Source organism: Ictidomys tridecemlineatus, chromosome 8 (genome assembly GCF_052094955.1).
Source record: "Ictidomys tridecemlineatus isolate mIctTri1 chromosome 8, mIctTri1.hap1, whole genome shotgun sequence".
NCBI lineage: Eukaryota > Metazoa > Chordata > Mammalia > Rodentia > Sciuridae > Ictidomys > Ictidomys tridecemlineatus.
Window position 1 is genome coordinate 119,895,466 of NC_135484.1, and position 16,811 is coordinate 119,912,276.

General features: G+C 49.3%; 1 long non-coding RNA gene across 3 annotated transcripts; it reads right to left on the reverse strand.

Moving 5' to 3' along the window:
* Positions 1 to 9,194: 9,194 nt before the first annotated feature.
* LOC110599529 (uncharacterized) lies at positions 9,195 to 13,293 on the reverse strand. Of its 3 annotated transcripts, none has more exons than XR_013425289.1 (3): positions 11,526 to 13,293; positions 10,237 to 10,416; positions 9,195 to 9,482 (listed from the first exon to the last, which is right to left on the reverse strand). It is a non-coding gene; the product is annotated as an uncharacterized LOC110599529 (long non-coding RNA). The 3 variants fall into 3 exon arrangements; XR_013425290.1 differs by adding an exon at positions 9,951 to 10,063 and having other exon boundaries at positions 10,237 to 13,293; XR_013425288.1 differs by having other exon boundaries at positions 10,237 to 13,293.
* Between the last annotated feature and the right edge of the window lie 3,518 nt (positions 13,294 to 16,811).

The window sequence follows — 16,811 nt, forward strand, 5'->3', positions numbered from 1 at the left end:
ATAGAAGACTGACTCCATTTCTCAGGGCTTGAGTCAGGGAGAACATCGTGGCAGAAGGGTGTGGTGGAGGAAAGTGGCTTAGGGAATGGTAATCAGGAAGCAGAGAGGGAGAGGGAATCCACTCACAAAATACAAGATATATACCCCAAAGGCACACCCTCAATGACCCACCTCCTCCAGGCACACACTACTTAGATTAAATCACTACCCAGTTAATCCCTATTAAGGATTAATCCATTTATTGAAATAAGGCTCTCATAACCCAATCACTTTACCTTTAAACCTTCTTGCATTGTCTCACACATGAGCTGTTAGGGGACATCTCACATGCAAACCATAACACTGTTCAAACCTCCCCTGTGGCAACAGCAGTGTGTAGTTCAATGGCCCACTTACATCCCTTGGTAGGAATGCTCCCCTTTAGGAAATCAGGGTATCCTATTCTGCAGAGCCCAGAGTGGCAGACATGGGAAGTCCAAGATCCCCAGTGTACAAATCTAAGTGATGTTGAATGGAGCCACTTAGTTTCCGGACCCACATGTTCTTTCCTTTGAAGCACAGCACCATAAGGAGGTCTCTGATTCAATAAATACACTGTGTCCTCAAAAAAGGCAGCTTGCCCTTCAGAGGGCTTCCTCAAAGCTTAGGCTCAGGGGGGCCTTACAAGACCCATCCAGCATTGTGTGTGGCTGGCAGCCCCTGCAAAATTCAGACTGTGCATGACCTGTGGGTCTCATGGTCATGGCTCATGCCACATCTGTTTCACTGAGAGTGCTGTCATGGTCAGATAACAATGTAAGAGAAATTTGGATCCTTTGGATGTGAAATAATGACAGCCCTTTAGAGTGGTGCATGCTGGCTGAGGGTCTGAGTCATGGAAGGTAAAACTGACACATAAAATCTGAGTCTATTTCTAGGATGATGAACCTCATGCCCTTCCAGGATACAACTGGCTCAGTGTAATCAATTTGTTACTTAGTGTCTACTTGATCATATAAAGAAATAATGGTATCTCCAGAATCAGTATTGGTCCCTCATTCTAAGAGTTTGAATGTTGAGAGGTAACATCATCTGAATGAGCCTTAATAAGAGGAATTGTTGCTGCTGGGCTCAAATGTAAGGTGAATCTCTGCCTTTGTGGTTGCTCCAATCATATGCCTGTTATTCGAGTCCTGAGTGGCCAGTAATGAACACAAATATATTATTCAGCTTTCTATTACTCATATTAAAATACCTGAAACAACCAACCTAAAAATAGGAAAGGTTTATTTGGACTCACTATTTCAAAACTTTCAGTCCCTAGTCAGAAGGCTCTGTTGCTTTGGGGCCTGTTGTGAGACAGAACATCCCTAGCAGAGGAAGCTGCTCCCCTTGTGGCAGCTAGAAAGCAAAAGTAGAGACAGGAAGGGCCCAGATCCCAGCATCCCCTTCAAGGACACACGCCCAGGGTCTTTGTTAGAGTCTGTAAACAAGTCTGGATGGCGCCCGGCAAAATGACAGAGGGAGTGGTTTGTGAAGTAACGCGCCAGCGAGCCATTAAGTGTGGAGATTCCTTATTGGTTGACTGCTGTATCTAGTTTATGTCAATTAAGATAAGGTGTGTGGAATGTATAAATACCTCTGTTGTCCTACAATAAAAGGCTCCCTCTCCTGCTGTATCAACGTACACAAGTTGTTCGTCACACACACACGCACACACACACACACACACACACACACACCACCCCCGTTATTTTGCTGCAGCCGGACTACGGCAGGTCTTCATTTCTTTTCAGTAGGGTCCATGTCCTAGAGGTTCCACCATCTCTTAGTAGTGTCAGGGGCTGGGGAAGAAGTCTTTAACTCATGTGCCTTTGGGACATTAAGACCCAAATTGTAACAGTTGGATCCTGTCCATTGGTCTACTTGGCTGTTCAGAGCCACTTCAGGGTGGATGTTTTCTGCATATGATTCAGGCTCAAGCCCAGATGTACATTTCCATGTGATGATGGACTGCCCCAGACCTGTCTTGTTTATGGCCTAGTGAGCTCCATAGAACCCAGGCCATGTTGGCTACCATCACTCCAATGTTCTTTAGTGTCCCATGGTCAAACATTCTGCTTCACCAGGCCTAGCAACACATGAAAGCTGATTACTGAGAGGGGCACATTTCTGGGTGTAGAAGGCATGGCCTCCTTCAGACCCCAGGGCTCTTGATAGTTTTTTTTTTCTCACCCTGTGCTTAGTTCAGCTCCATCCTGCACCTCTCACACTACTGACCCCCCATATCTGTAGAGTCTGAGGAGTGATGGATGACCCCATCATGTCCTGGAACTGTTGCAGTGTCTATTCCTGTCCAGGTCCCACATGAAGCTGGCCTATTATGTCACCCAAAATGTGGTACAAACACTGTGCCTCAGTGTGGAAGGTGATGTCAGAACCCAAAGAGGCCCCGGCCTCCTGCTTCCTTCCCTGAAGTGAGAGGTGCCAAGTGCAGCAGCTGGTCTTGTACCATGGAGGGGACATCTCTGCTTGTCTTTAACAGCTGGACCCCTAAATCACAATGAAGGGGCCACTCCTGAATCTCTGAACGTTTTATCTTCCACTTTCTGAGGTGCGTGTGCCTCATCAAGAGCTCCAGGGCACTTTCCCTTCTTGCTCATCCATTCCAGGCAGCATGATGTGGGATGAAATGAACTGACTTCATATTCTAAGAGATGTGCATCCTGTCCAGACTCTTAACACTGCATCCTAGAGGGCAGGGATGGTGAGGCTGTGGGTATGTGGGTTTTGGAGTCAACTCCATCCCAGTGCATGACACTTCCCAGCCTCCTGCCTATTTCCCTTTCCCCATGTAGTCTCCTGAATAATGATGATTCCTTGGCAGAAGGATTGAGGGAATCATGGCCACATGTCCTTGTCATGGTGTCCTAGGCTCTTTCTTTCCTGGATGTGGACACGTCTTCAGTCACTGGGTTCTGAATCTGAACATTGGCTCAGATTTGGGAATTGAGAATGGATTCAAGACTTCTTATTGGTCCAAGTACCTTTAGCTTCCTGATTTCCTTTTTTATGTTAATTGCTGATACTGAGAAGGGCACTTGCTGGTCACCTGTTTGACCCTAGGGACATGACCCTCCATGAACTTCCACAGCCCCTTGCAGATCAGAGCACCCATGACTGCCACTCTGGGGTTGCTGTGGTGGGCATGGTCTCTAGTCAGTGCTGGTTAACTGCCTCCACTTGATCTCCTGACCAAACTCTCCCCACGAATATGAATGAGCCCCTTCCCCACCCTCATCCCAGCTGCATGGGAAAACACTCACTTTTTTAGTGAAGCAGGCCCTTGTCACCAGCATATTCCTGTGAGCTTTAGTGAAAGAAACCTCTTGGATATTTGGAATTCCACTCTCTGGTGGGCCTTGTGACCTCACAGAATCTCTCTATTCCACATACCCTCTTCCCTCAGCCTCATCCTCCATTGTCTTCTTGAGCATCTATGTCATGACCACCTGCTGAGGGGTGGACATCAGTTTTCCCAGTCTAAACAGAGGTCACAGAGCCACAAAAATTACCACAACCCAAGTGGTTTTATGTAGCTCCATTGATGACCTCCTGTTTGTAGGTTCCAAGTCCCCCATGAGGCTCACAGAGCTAAAGTCAAGGTGACAGCAGGTCTTTGTTCCTTACTGGAGGCTTTGATAAGGAATCTGCTTCCAGGTTCAATAAGGTTGTTTGAAAATTAAGTCCCTATCTCCTTGCTAACCATCATTCAGGTACCACTTTTAGCTCCTGGAACCCTCTCTCAGGTCCTCATATGTGTCCCCTACAGCACATCTTATCCTTCTTCCACTGGAACCTCTGAAGTCCCCTCTGCTGCATCTCCTCCACCTGCCTGTCTTGTAGCATCTCTCTGACTCCAGCCAGAGAAGGGTCACAGCTTGAAAGTTTTACTGTGATTTGATTGGGTGACCCGGGGTGTCCAAGACAATCTCCCCATTTTCACATTGTCACCTCAGTTACAGTAATGTCCCCTTTGCCATATGATATAACCTCTTCACTCTTCCAAGGTTTAGGATGTGGGCATCTATCTGTAGGACCATTCTTCAGTCCCCACATCTTCTTGTGTTGAAATCAGTGAAGAGCAAGGAGATAGCACTTCTGAGAGGGTGAGGGACAAGGAGAAGCCAAGAGTGCAGAGATGGGGAAATTACCTGGGGTGCCTGGGAGTGCCCACCATGAGGGGAGTCGGGGGTCCTTCTTATGGCAGGCTAGTGGATATTGGGAAGAGGGAGCTGAAAGATCTGAGAACCTCATTGTGGAGGAAGGACCCCACCCCAGAAGCTGTACATGGTCCACAGGGAAACCCCAAAGAGATTTCAGAGGGCCCTTGTCCTCCAGGAAACCACTTTTCTGTTAGATCTGGGAGGCAAGGACATCCTGAGAGAACTTTATAGGTTTGTTTTTCATAAGCTGAGGATTTCAGGGGGTGACTTGGAAAGATTCCAGGAGTTGGGGAGATGGCAGGAGAGGAGACAGGACAAGGGTATTCAGAGCCTCGTGAGGATAACACTACAGCACACTGAGGGGGACCTAGCATGGATAACCTGACAGGGAAAGGACACAAGAGGTTAGTCCTGGTGGATTCAGGACAGATAGCTGGGCTGGGCGAGGGGCAGGTGTGGGAGCAGATGGGTCTGGGCTCTTTATCTGTGGATGGAGATGTGTTTGGTGTTGTATTGGTCTTGGTGCTATTGTGGAACCTTTTTTGCCTCCTGATCATTAGGTGGAGTGTCTGAGTGTGGAGGTTGGCTAGGCTGTGCATGATTCACTCCTGAATTGAGGAGAGTTATAATTAGACAAATTTTATATTATTTGACATTGGCTAATATTAGAAGGATATAGTAATTTTCCTTAGTGTCATGACAACATTGTTATTGAAAGAAGAATACAATTTTATAAGAGATAACACTGACTTACTTAGGAATGGGTGTCACAAAAATTTATTTTCTAGGGTGTCAGCAAGAATTACCTAACTACAATTTGTTCATTCTAAAACTGATGTAACAAAAGACTGAACTAATTAGGTCTATAGTCACCACTTTACTATTATTTCAAAGTTTGGAATCTTTTATCAATTTCATGTAATTTGGAAATAATTTATTGTAATACTTCCTTACAACATGGGAAATACTCACAATATAATGCTGAACAAAAATTAAGTTTCAAGTGAACATGTGTATGAGCTATATTGGTGGTATATTCCTAAAAACCCAGCTACTTGGCAGGCTGAGGCAGGAGGATGGCAAGTTCAAGCCAGCCTGTGAAACTTTGTGAAACATTGTCTTAAAATTAAAATTTAAAAGAGGGTGTAGCTCAGGGGTGCAGCAACACTTGATTTAATAATAAAAATAAAAACAAGAATAAAGTAATAAAAGAGTATGCCTCTTTTGAGAATGCCTCAGTTGAGGGCATATCAGTATTTGTCATATTAGTCCAGTTCAATACCTGAGGGAACTACCTTATGCTTTAAGAGATTTATTCAGGTCACAGTTTGGGAGGGTCCAAAGCCTGTATCTGTATCACCTCTGTTCTCATGAGGAGAGTGGATGGTGGTCCTCCATTGTGAGCATGTAGCAGAGCTAGCCTGTTACATCACCATCTAGGTAGCAGACAGAGACTGGAGACCATGCCCCCAAATCCTTCTATGGCCCAAGGACCTCCCACTGGGCTCCAGCCCTTCAAGGTCCACAGCATCTGCAGTACCACTACACTGAAAAAGAAGTTATATAGGACCTGTAGCGTTATATAATCTGGAGATAATTTACTGTAATATTTCCTCACAACATGGGAAACGCAGTTCCCAGACCAGACAGGCGGCACACAGACCTATATCAAACCACGGCAGAGCACATGCATGTGCAAGTGTGTCAGTGTCTGTGGGCATTTATTTGTCGATTCAGTCTGCAATTTTTGAGATAAAGTCTTACAAATGACAGAGATGTGCAAGTAACATGTTTTGAAAGATCCTTCAAGCTTTTCCAACAGGAGCACTCAATCCCCATTCTCCCAGGAACCCAGGGACCCTGCCAGAGATGAATATGTCATCAATGTTTCATGTGACTCTCCTGAAAAAAAATTATGCAATGCTTTCATCATTGCTCCACTAAAGGAGCACTGAGAAGCAACAGGGAGCAGAGGAAAACATTTCTGCTCTTCAGCTTTCTGGGGTGTTGTCAACAGGGTTGACGGGAGGCTTGACTGGGAAGAGGCAGAATCCTCAGGCAGGGTACAAGGGCTCCTGAGCTCTCCCCTCCTTCAGTCTCTGCCACATCCAGGACCTGGACACCTGTGCAGTCCATTGCTCTCAGAAACCTTATACCAGTTGATGCTCAGATCTCTCCTTAGCTACTCAGTGAGGATCCAAGAGCAGCACAACAGCGCCCCCGTGTGGCCTAGTGCCGAGCACAGAAAACGCAGTTCCCAGACCAGACATCCTGCTTGAGTTGAGTTGGGGAAGGAGAGTTGAACTTTTTAATAAAAATTTTATTTTCATAGGTTTTAAAAAGTCACAGTGGTTATTTTATACTATTATGGTAATAATCAGTCATGGAAAATGTTTTAAGGCAAAATCATAAAGATGTAAAACCACCTTTCGTCTCCACTGGTAGGATCCTGCTTAAACTTGTGACTGGCAGATGCTCATAGACTTGAGTGAAGGGGCCCCTGCAGCTGCCCTATATAGCAGTGCTGAGTTCTCCACCCTCCTCAGTTGTTTTCTGTGCATGTGTTTTGATTTTGTTGTTGTTGTTTTACTAGCAAATCCCCAAATTAATACACAAATCCAATGCAATTCTATCATATTCCCAACAAGTTTCATTGGAGAAATTGACAAACAGCATCCAAATTTGATATGCAAATACAAAAGGGCAAATATATCCAGGGAATTCTTGAAGAAACCAAGGTAGAACATTAAAAGTGACAATAATTAAGACCAGTCTGTATTGGTGCAATAACAAACGGGCCAATGGAACAGGCCCCACAAATAGAAACATCTGATTTACAAATAAAGGGGCATCATAAAACAATGCAGAAAGGACTTTTGTAAATAAGTAGTGCTGTGGAAACTGTACATTCTTTTTAAAGAAAATTGAAAGAAAAATATGAAAAGTGAGATCAAAGATACTTCATAGCGTACACACAAAACAACCCCAGTGGATGTAAATGTGTAAAGCCAAGTGGGAAGTTGCCACAGGTACACAGCAGAAAATATGCCTTAACCAGATAGAGGTCTGCTTCTGCCCTCAGCTTCTGGGAGGTGACCCCTAGGCCCCTGCAATGTCCTACCTGGAAGAGCATCTCTGTTTACCTGGAGTCCATGGCCACCAGATAGTAACACCTTTATAATGAGAGTTTTGGGTCACCAGTATCTGCTCCACCTTCAGGCTGACCACCAGCCACATGAGCAGTCACCACAAGGCTCCATGATGATCTCCAGACACTACTCAGGGAGATTCTTCATGGAGATACTCGATGTGTGTTGTCACAAAGTGATGTTTTCTGTGTTTATATGCAGGACTACATAGCTGCACTCAAACAAGATGAAATATTTTGAATCTTACATTTAAAAACTTTATTATGATAAAGCAACTTTATATGATATTTCACACTCATTTAAACACTTATTTTTGTCTACCAAATATGTAGTACAAGAAAAAAATACATAACCACTCCTGTTGGTATCTCTCTTTTTCCTGCTGGGATTGAACCCAGGACCTGGTGCGTGCTAGTTCAGGCTCTACCACTGAGTTACATCCCCAGCTCCCTTTTGTATCTTATTCTTTCATTGCAAATAAAGTCTGATTAATAATCTTATATCTAAAGATCCCTCTATATTATGTCTTTTGTTTTAGAAATTATAGATTTCTTGAGGAGTCATGGGATCAAATTGTCTCTCACAGTTACACACCAATACACGTTCATGCAACCATTTATCTAGATATCCATTCAGTCAAGATTCACTGAGTCCCTATTCTATACTAGGATTATTCCAGATGCTGAGGATACAGGTGGTGACAACTAGACTAGCTCCCTAAGGAACATATGCTTCAGAAATACAGACTGACAATCAACAAAATAAAAATTATTCCACAAAGTGATAATTATTATTGAGAAATATGTGCCTGGTCCACAAGACTGCCAGTGGCAAAAATGCCAGGGACCCTATTTCAGATGGGTTGGAATTAGAAACCATATCTGAGAACTTGGTATCTGTACACATAGTAGCCCTGGGTGGTGTGAGGAGGGAACCTTAATGTTTCTTTAAGGGGATCTTTCTAACTCTGCTGATATGAATATTGTTGTCCCACTCCACAGAGAAAGGGACACGTGCAGCATCAACTCCTGCAGCAGAGCCAAGGTGGTAGGTTTCCTAGTGGCCAGGTAAAGGACTATGACCCTCCACTTACACACACAGAGGAAGGGATGGAGAGGGGGCTGTCCTCAAGGGTGGAAAACTCAGGTGTCCTTCAGGGCTTCTCTCAAGGGTCTTTTTTTCTCTTTGCCCTGAACTTTGTAGGTCTTTGTGCCTCAGTAAGAGAAAGCCTTGGAAGAAGTGGAGAGAACCTCAGGAGCTAGGTGTGCAGAGGGAAAAGGAGGAGGCAGTAGAGACAGGGGAGTGGAGCTGGTCCAAGGCTTGGGGAGCCCAGGCAGGAGGGGCCTGCTGGCTGCAGGGCTGGAGACCAGAGCCTCAAGGCTGGAGTCTTCGTACCTGTCACCTGAGGGAGAAAATGGGCCGCTGGCCCTTCCATCTGCAAGAAACATAAAGGAGTGGCATTTGGCTTTTTAATTTTGGTTTTTATAAATGGACCAGAGTGGAAGATAAGGAGCCTACTTTTCAAGTGTAATTTTTTTCAAATTTGGCTCTCATCACTGTCTATGTTAAACATATGTTTAACTTTCTGTCAAACATGGAAACAAACATGTTATTTTTGTTGTCCCTTTCACACGATCCCTTCCTGGAACATGAACACAGGCCAGATATATTTCATATTTAAAAGTTTCACATATAAAAATATTTAAACATTTATAATGTAAAATGATATAGACAAGAGGTAAGACAGAGAGTCAGAGAGGGTTTGACGTTCCCTCAACACTGAAGGAGAGTATTTTAGGTTTCTTGGGAGGAGGCAGAATAAGGACACTTACAAATAATCTCATTTATTAAAATACCATAATTATATGTAATGTGCTAAAATACAGTAAAATAATAAGAATACTAGTACAGAACAGCTGCACTAGTTAGCAAACATGTTTCCACATTGTAGAGATGAGGAAACCAAGGCACCAAGACATAAAGTGCTTGTCACAGCAGGGCTGCCCAGTGCAAGCTCCCCCCGAAGCCCCAGGAGCTCTCAGCAAAGGTTGACACCCCAGCTGTGTGGATCCAGTGTAGTCACTTGGTGCCCTCTGCTGCTGATCCAGGTTATATAGGCTCAGGGGCTCTAGGGAAAAAGAGGAACCAGTCAGTGTTCAATTTGTTGCAGAATATTGCGGTTTACTCCCTTGGGATTTCTCTCTCCTCAGTTCCTCAAAAACCAAATTTGGCCCCTCTCTGAGGGAAGTAAATACCTGACTTTTTTTTCCCCCTCTCATCCCATTTTCCTGCCCTTATCAGGCTCCTCTGTTTCTATCAGCAGTGTCATCTGTCTCTGTTTCCACCACAGAAGGGAGTGAAAGGGCTGCAGGATTCAGGATCAAGATCTGGAAGTGAAATCCAATGTCCCCTCCTCCAAACATAAATCATTCCCTACAGAGTGGGGGCCTCCAAGAGAAGGTATCTCCTGCTCCTGCCCGGATGGGCACAGGACTCACACAGACCCCTTTTCCCCCTTAGTTCACAGGCCTCCTCCCCTGCAGAGGTAGGTGCTCACCCAGCAGGGCCTGCCCCACTTGCAGCTTAGCATCCTTACCTCCCAGCCCTGAGCCAGCAGCTCCTAACTGGACAGTCCACCAGGAAGCCCAAGGGCACCAGCAGGCCTAGCTGGAAAAGCATGCCTGCCACATGATCTGCTGCTCCCCTGACCTGTAAAAGCCCATGCAGAGGATACTCAGAATCACTGACCCTCTGCACCTGCCCAAGCTCTCAATCTGCACTTTTGCTTCCCCTACCTGCGTGGTTCACCTAGTGCTCGGAACCCAGCTCTTCCCCAAGGGCTTCTTTTTCCTGAGGTTGCCCTGGACTCCCTACCTCCATACCTAGCATGGGCTTCTGTAGGCGACAATCCTCATAGTCCTCAGAGGTCTTCTTTCCAAAGAAAACTAGGGTTTTCCTGAGATTCTGCAGTGTGAACTGTAGGCCCATCTATCATCTGTCCCATTGCATTGTCATGATCACAATCCAGATCTCCCACAGGGGACACTCCTTTAGAGGGATCTCTAAGGGTGTCAATTAGTGCACATTAGTACGTGAGTGCTGGAGAACTGCTTATTCACATGATACAGATGAAACTGGAAACATCCTTACTGAGATTCAACATTCAAAGTAGAAATTTGCAAAAATAAGCAACAGGCCTTTCCCACTCTTTTCCTGGGCACTGCCCTAGTGACATTCCAGGCAACCATTTCTGACCACACGAAAGTAGAACTAGCATTGCCCTTGTTCCTCCTCTTGGAAGGCCATAGATGGGAGAGGCAGAGACCACAAAGCTGCCTACCCTACTTGTAGAGTCACCTGAATGGGCCCCTGCTAGGGGACTGTGTGCCCTAGCCTGTGGGGACCAACACCCCTTGGGGCTACAGTGGAAAATTCCAGACATAAGAGAAAAACAGTGACCACAGCTGCCCTATATTAGGTTGGTCTCTCTCCCCAGATGGCCAAGGACATAAGCCATTTTCCCGTTCATGTCATCAGCAAGGCCACTACAGGAGGAAGAGCTGAATAGTGGGGACAGGATGGTGACTGGCATGGCCAAGTGACCCAGAGGAGATACTCAGAATACAGCTCCTAGGAGGGCCTGCTCTACACAGGCCTCCCAGGGGCTGCATTGACAGGGCTCTGGCCCTATGGATCTTTTTCCTGGTTTGCTCCTGATAGCCAGAGACACTGGGGGAGAGTGAAGGGAGGGACCAGTGGCATCACCATTCATGAAATTCCTCTCCAGTTTCTAAGCACCCAAAGTTCACAACTCATTCATTCTGTGTCCCCCTGAGGGCAAGATAATCTAGCTAGCACCAATCAGCCCTCCATTCCCAACACAGTCCTCTGGTCAACCCAGGAAAGCCTGAGAGACAGATGAGGACAGCAGAAGCCACAGCCCCACTGCTGCTCACTCCTCACCCTGCAGACACAGAGGCTGCATCTGGACCTTCAGAAATGTTGACAGCCCTGGCTTTTGGAAAGACTAAGGGGTGTGGCTGGAGACAGAACTCCATCCTCTTTTCCAGAAAGCTGGTCACCTCCACTGCTGTCTGTGCAGCGGGAGGCACAAGAGACTCTACATTCCAAATAGGCCCTGCAATCCCCAGCCAGTGAACGCTTTTCTCACTTGAACCTTCTGAGGTACATTTTGTCTTCCTTTTCTTGCAGGAGCAGACACAAACAATAATCATAATCACAGCAACAGCAGCAGCAGCCACACCCAGGAAGGCAGTCCATTGGTTCGGAAGCAGCAGTGCAGTCCCTGAAAGCAGGATTGTTACACTCTGGGTACTGAGCCTCAAACCTTCTCTCCTCTTACCACCCTGGTCACTGACTCACCTGGTTGGGAACCACTTCTGGGATTCCCAGGCTTACCACAGGACACAAAGCCAGTGCTGTTGTTCCCACTGTGTCCCACATGGCAGCTGAACCCCTGCTCCAGTCCTTGGGGAATCCTGGTAGACACCCAGGTCTGGTAGGTCCCATTCTCATAGGAAAAGATACCACCAGCCTGCTGGGCATCCTGGCACAGGGGTTCCCCATCCTGAAGCCAGGTCACAGAGATATTCTTGGGATAGAAGCCAAAAGCCCAACATGTCACATTGATGGTGTCCTCCAGGGCCTCAGCAAAGGTCACATTCACTAATGGGGACACTGGAGGGAAATAAAGGCAAAAATAGTCAGGCATGTGACCAAGCCTCACTCCCCTTCTCCACTCTTCTGACTCTGGCCTAAGACCTCATTGAAGTGAGGTCCACAAGTCTGTTTTCAACCTGGAGCCCAAGTCCTCTGGCTGGCAGGAGGATGGTCACTGGGCTTGTGGCCTCACATTCTCACTTCAACATGTTATGTTAAATAGGGGGTGTTATAGGAATTCTTGTTTGTGAGGTGATGAGGGGTATTTTGGGGGTCCTAGGGTTGTGGGGCCAGGTGGGAGCTCTCTATGATAGCAAGCAGGCAGGGAGGTGAGGGCTCACTAGTGTCTGGGCACATACACCCTCCTGTCTCTATCTAGCGGTGTGACAGGACAGGCAAATCACAACACGATAAACTCACACAAGGTTCTCTGGGCAGAGGCTCCAGAGGAGTAGGAGGAGTCCTTCCAGAAGACTAGATATCTCCTGAGTCTTCCACAAAGCTCTCCCTGCACTTGGGCCCAGTAATCCTTGCTTTGCATGCCATCTGCATCCCAGGAATTCTTGACTTCCATAGCCAAGTTCTGAGCTGAGGATGGCTCCACCTTCCAGCTGAGTGTCTCTGGATGATAGGAGAGGAAGGGCTTCCCATCGTAGTAGAAATTCCAAAAGGCCCTGGTGCGGTTGTCCTTGTGAATCTTGCAGCCCCAAGTCTCCTGGAGGAAATGAGACCCTGCCCCCACCCACCAGTCACTTCTCCATTCCCTAGGCCCTCTGCCTCCCTGCCCACCAAGTGAAAAATACTAGCCCACAGGGGACTCCAACCTGGCTCTCCTCCAAGCAACAACAGCAGCAGCTGTTGGGAGGAGCTACACCAGGCCCCAAAGGCTGACATGAGGTCAGAAAGCAAGTCTGGGCTCTCTGATCTCCTTGATGTCCCAGGGACTGCAGGGCAACTAGAGATACCCTTTTCAGTGGGAGTGCTTGTCCCTTGAGTTAAGCTTTGGTGTTTCTGGATGGGCAGGCTTTGAGGAATGGCACTCGGGGTAGGAACTCCACTCTTTCCTTGCCCTTTTGTACCCTCTTTTGTTTGTTTTCTGGGTGCCATGGTGGTGCTCTGGCTAGGGGCACTGGAGGTGTCATTTCCCAAACTTGCCCCACGGTGCTCTCTAGTTTTGGGGGTTTCTCTACTTTCTGACATTGATATTTGCTTGCGTGATGTCCGACCCATCCCATCTGCCTTTGAGGGCACTGAATGTGTCTGGGTGCTGCCACGAGGACCCACAGCGGAGTTTCTGTGTTTATCAGACCCAAGGGCTGAGTAGTTTAGGCTGCCCATGGTTGTTGGGCCCACAGTCAAGGGTGGCATCGGAGCTGCCCCTGGACCTGGAGCTCCTACGTGTCCATGCTGACGACAGCTGACAAAGCTAGGGGCTCCAGGCTTCATCCCACCAGGAACCCCAGAACTGGGTGGGACGGTGGCTCCAGGGGTGAGAGGCTGCTTCCCCTGCGGAATGTGTCCTCGCACCCTTGGAGCTGGAGAGCTGGAGCTTGCTGCAGGTGAGGGCCTGTGAGTACAGTAGGGCTTTGGGCCCTGGTGAGAGCGCCGGAAGCTCCTACCCAAGGTGGAGGGAGGCCCCAGATGTGGGGGCTGTGAAGGCAGAGTGGTGTTGAAGGATGTGACCCCAAAGGGGGCCACTGGCTGTGCAGCCAAGCCTGCCAATGTGCTGAGAGAGGGCCTGGGAGGAAGGGCCAAAGCAGCAATTGGCAGGCTGGGGGAGAGCGGTCCTGTGAGATTGGTGATGGGAGCATGGCTCTGGGAAGAGACAGCAGAGCTGACCCACACTGGGGTGTGGGCCACCATGGTTGTGCTGCTGGGGGGATGGGGAAAGGTCTGGCTGAGGCCCACTGATGTCAGAGGCCTGGCCCCTCCCGGTGGAGAGGGGACCCCCCCATGGGCTTGTGGGGCCATGGCACGGCTGTTCCCAATGGCCTGGGTCTCACCCATCAGAAGACCGTTGATGTGCTGCAGAGCTTTCTTCTTCTCCCTGTCTAGGTCCTCAGCCGTCACTGCACAGGCCAGTAACAGAGGTGGTGGCAGCTTCAGAGGTTCCCCTCGGCGGCATCGCAGGAGAGGAAACTTGCGTTTCCGTGGCCTGCTGGTGTCTCCCGTGGGTGAGGACTTCTTCTTGGGAAATGGGTGTCCCGCCCTGCCTTCTGCCACCTTCTCACCCTGGGCCTTCTTTGGGGGAATCCCTGGGGATGAAGAACATCCCAGGGGCGGCTCCCCGTTGGATGGGTCTGGAGCCCTCCTCTTCAGGGCTCGGAGACCTCGCGTGGAGCTGTAGGAGCTGCTGATGGGGTTTCTTTTGGGGCAGGAGCTCATGCAGATGGCCCGGGAGCTCTCAGCTCTGTCTTGGGAGCTCTGGGTGCAGAGGTTACTCCACAGAGGCCCAGGCCTGGGCACAAAGACAGCCACACAGCTATGGGTCCCCAGGGGCCTAAAAGCAGATGCTCTTCCAGTGACCTGAGGGCGCCCCCTCTGATGTTCTCTGTGAACAGGGTGCTCTGTTTGCTCAGCCACCACTTGGCCACTGTCTCCAGGGGCTGTGATCACAGTCCTCCCTGGGCAGGGTTCTTGGGCTGCTGGAAGCTGGCAAGGAGCCACTTCCTGCCCCTGCACTCTACAAGGCAGCTGTCTGAGTCTGCGGCCTGGGATGCAGGAATTCATGAAAGCTGCAGTTGACAGCAGCGTCCTCCTCAGGAGACCTGGCATGCGGAGGGAGGAGGCAATATCCAAGTCTCCCAGAAAAGATCGCAGGGTCCGCAGGACCCTGGATAAGCACCGAGCAGGCACATTGCGCAACCGCTGAGGAGCAGTTGCAGGATGGCGGCAAGACGACCTGCGAGTGGTGCCACCAGCCCAGGAAGCCCTTAGTGGCCAACCAGTATAGGGATGTCGGCGCCGCCCATGACCCGGCTCCTGGTGGGACCCTTCTGGCAGGTCTCTGCCCCTCAGCGCCGGGGGCGGGGGTGAGGGACAATACTTGCTGTGAGAAGCCTCCATGGCAGTCTCAGCGAAGGCGCTAGTTGGTAATTGTAGCGTTGATCGCAGAAGGCCTTCTTCCCCTGCTCCCGCAGCTTCAGGCGAAATGGCTGTGAGACCTGTTGCCAAGGCTCAGCTGAGGAAGGAATGAGTGGAGAACGCGCGAGCACGTGAGGAAAACCGTTAATACTGGACAAGAGGCAGGCTTGCGCCAGGAACGGACGCGCGCGTGCAAATTCCGCGTGCATGTGCAAAGTCTGCATGCACGTGCAAAGTCCAGGTGCTTGCACCAGATGCGGAAGAAATAGGCAAGGGAACTGCGAGCCTGGTGCGTGCGTGGGTCCTGGGGCGACTGTTGAGTGCTGACACTGGGATGTGATTCAGATCCCGCTGGTCCACCTCCTGACCCAGTGAGGTTTCGGGGTCATCTCGGAAGGGTTGTAGATGCTGGGTTTGAGGGGTGGCAGCTATGGCAAGGCCAGGGATCTCTCCCCTCAGACTGGTGCAACGACCCTGCCCCTCGCCAGAGGCAGTGAACTCCAATGGAGGGGGGGGGCAGTCGGAGGGCTGAGCAGGCTCTTGCTGCGGGTTGAGGGCAGCTCTTGGGGCGTGGAGCACGTGCGGACTAGGGTGATGATCAGGTGTTTGGCTGGCAGTACCTGCACCTCCGGTCCAGGGACAGGTCGGTGCCTCCTCAGGAGTGCTCTTCTCTGAAAAGGCGGGAAGTGGCATGGCCCCAATAGAAGCGCCCCCCATACCTCCAAGCTTGGAGCAGGGGGTAGCCTCCCTGGGCCTCTGAAGGGGAAAGCAATGTCATTATAGGCGGTGCACCAGCAGGGGAGCAAGTGGTGGTGGCATCTCCAGGATCTCGCTTGCTGGGGCTGGGCAAGGACACCTTGTCCTCCCTTGAAGGTGTGAGCTAGTGTTGGTATCTAGCCTTGCTCTGGTGAGGGTGGGCGGGACTTAGTTTGACAGCCAGGAGCTCTTGCAAAGGCAGGAATCCCTCAGCCCATGCCCCGCCCCTGAGCTGTCAGAGTTCTGTCTGCTGTCCTGCCTGGGCCTGGCCAGTCAGAAGGGGAACTGCGGGGGGGGGGGGCGGGGGGGGGCAAGTTTCTTGGCTGAGCAGCATTTGCAGGTGGTGGCAGCTTTGGGATCACGGCCTGTGGGTCTTCCTGCACTTCCTCTGGGAACAGTGGAGGGAACAGCTGCTGAGAATGCATTTAAGGCATCCCCCAGAGTCTGGCTGAGGGGTTCAGCAGGGCAGGCTGGGAGGGAATGCTACCCTCTGTGCACAGTCCTCTCTCTTTGTGTGGAAACCAGAAAAACCCAGCTGTGTGCTCACAAAATCGAGTTTTATCCATATTTGGGTTGCTTTCTTTGAATTTTGGTTATCAAGATTCTCCCATTTTTAAATTTATTTTTTTAGTTGTCAACAGGCCTTTATTCATTTCTATGCAGTGCTGAGAATTGAACCCAGTGCCTCCCACGTGCTAGGCAAGTACTCTGCAACTGAGCCACAATCCCAGCTCTCCAATTTTTTTGACTGTCTTCATTGCTTAGCTGTTCTGGGGACAATACTAGGCCTCCTACTGTCCTTACAGTGTAAGATATGTCACCTTTCACCAGTCCAATCCAACGCAGACACCTACAGACCCAGAGATCCACTCAGCATTCACTCTTTGGAGGTTCCAGTTGTCATGGGTCTTGGCTTTTCCTGGATGGAAGGGCACCC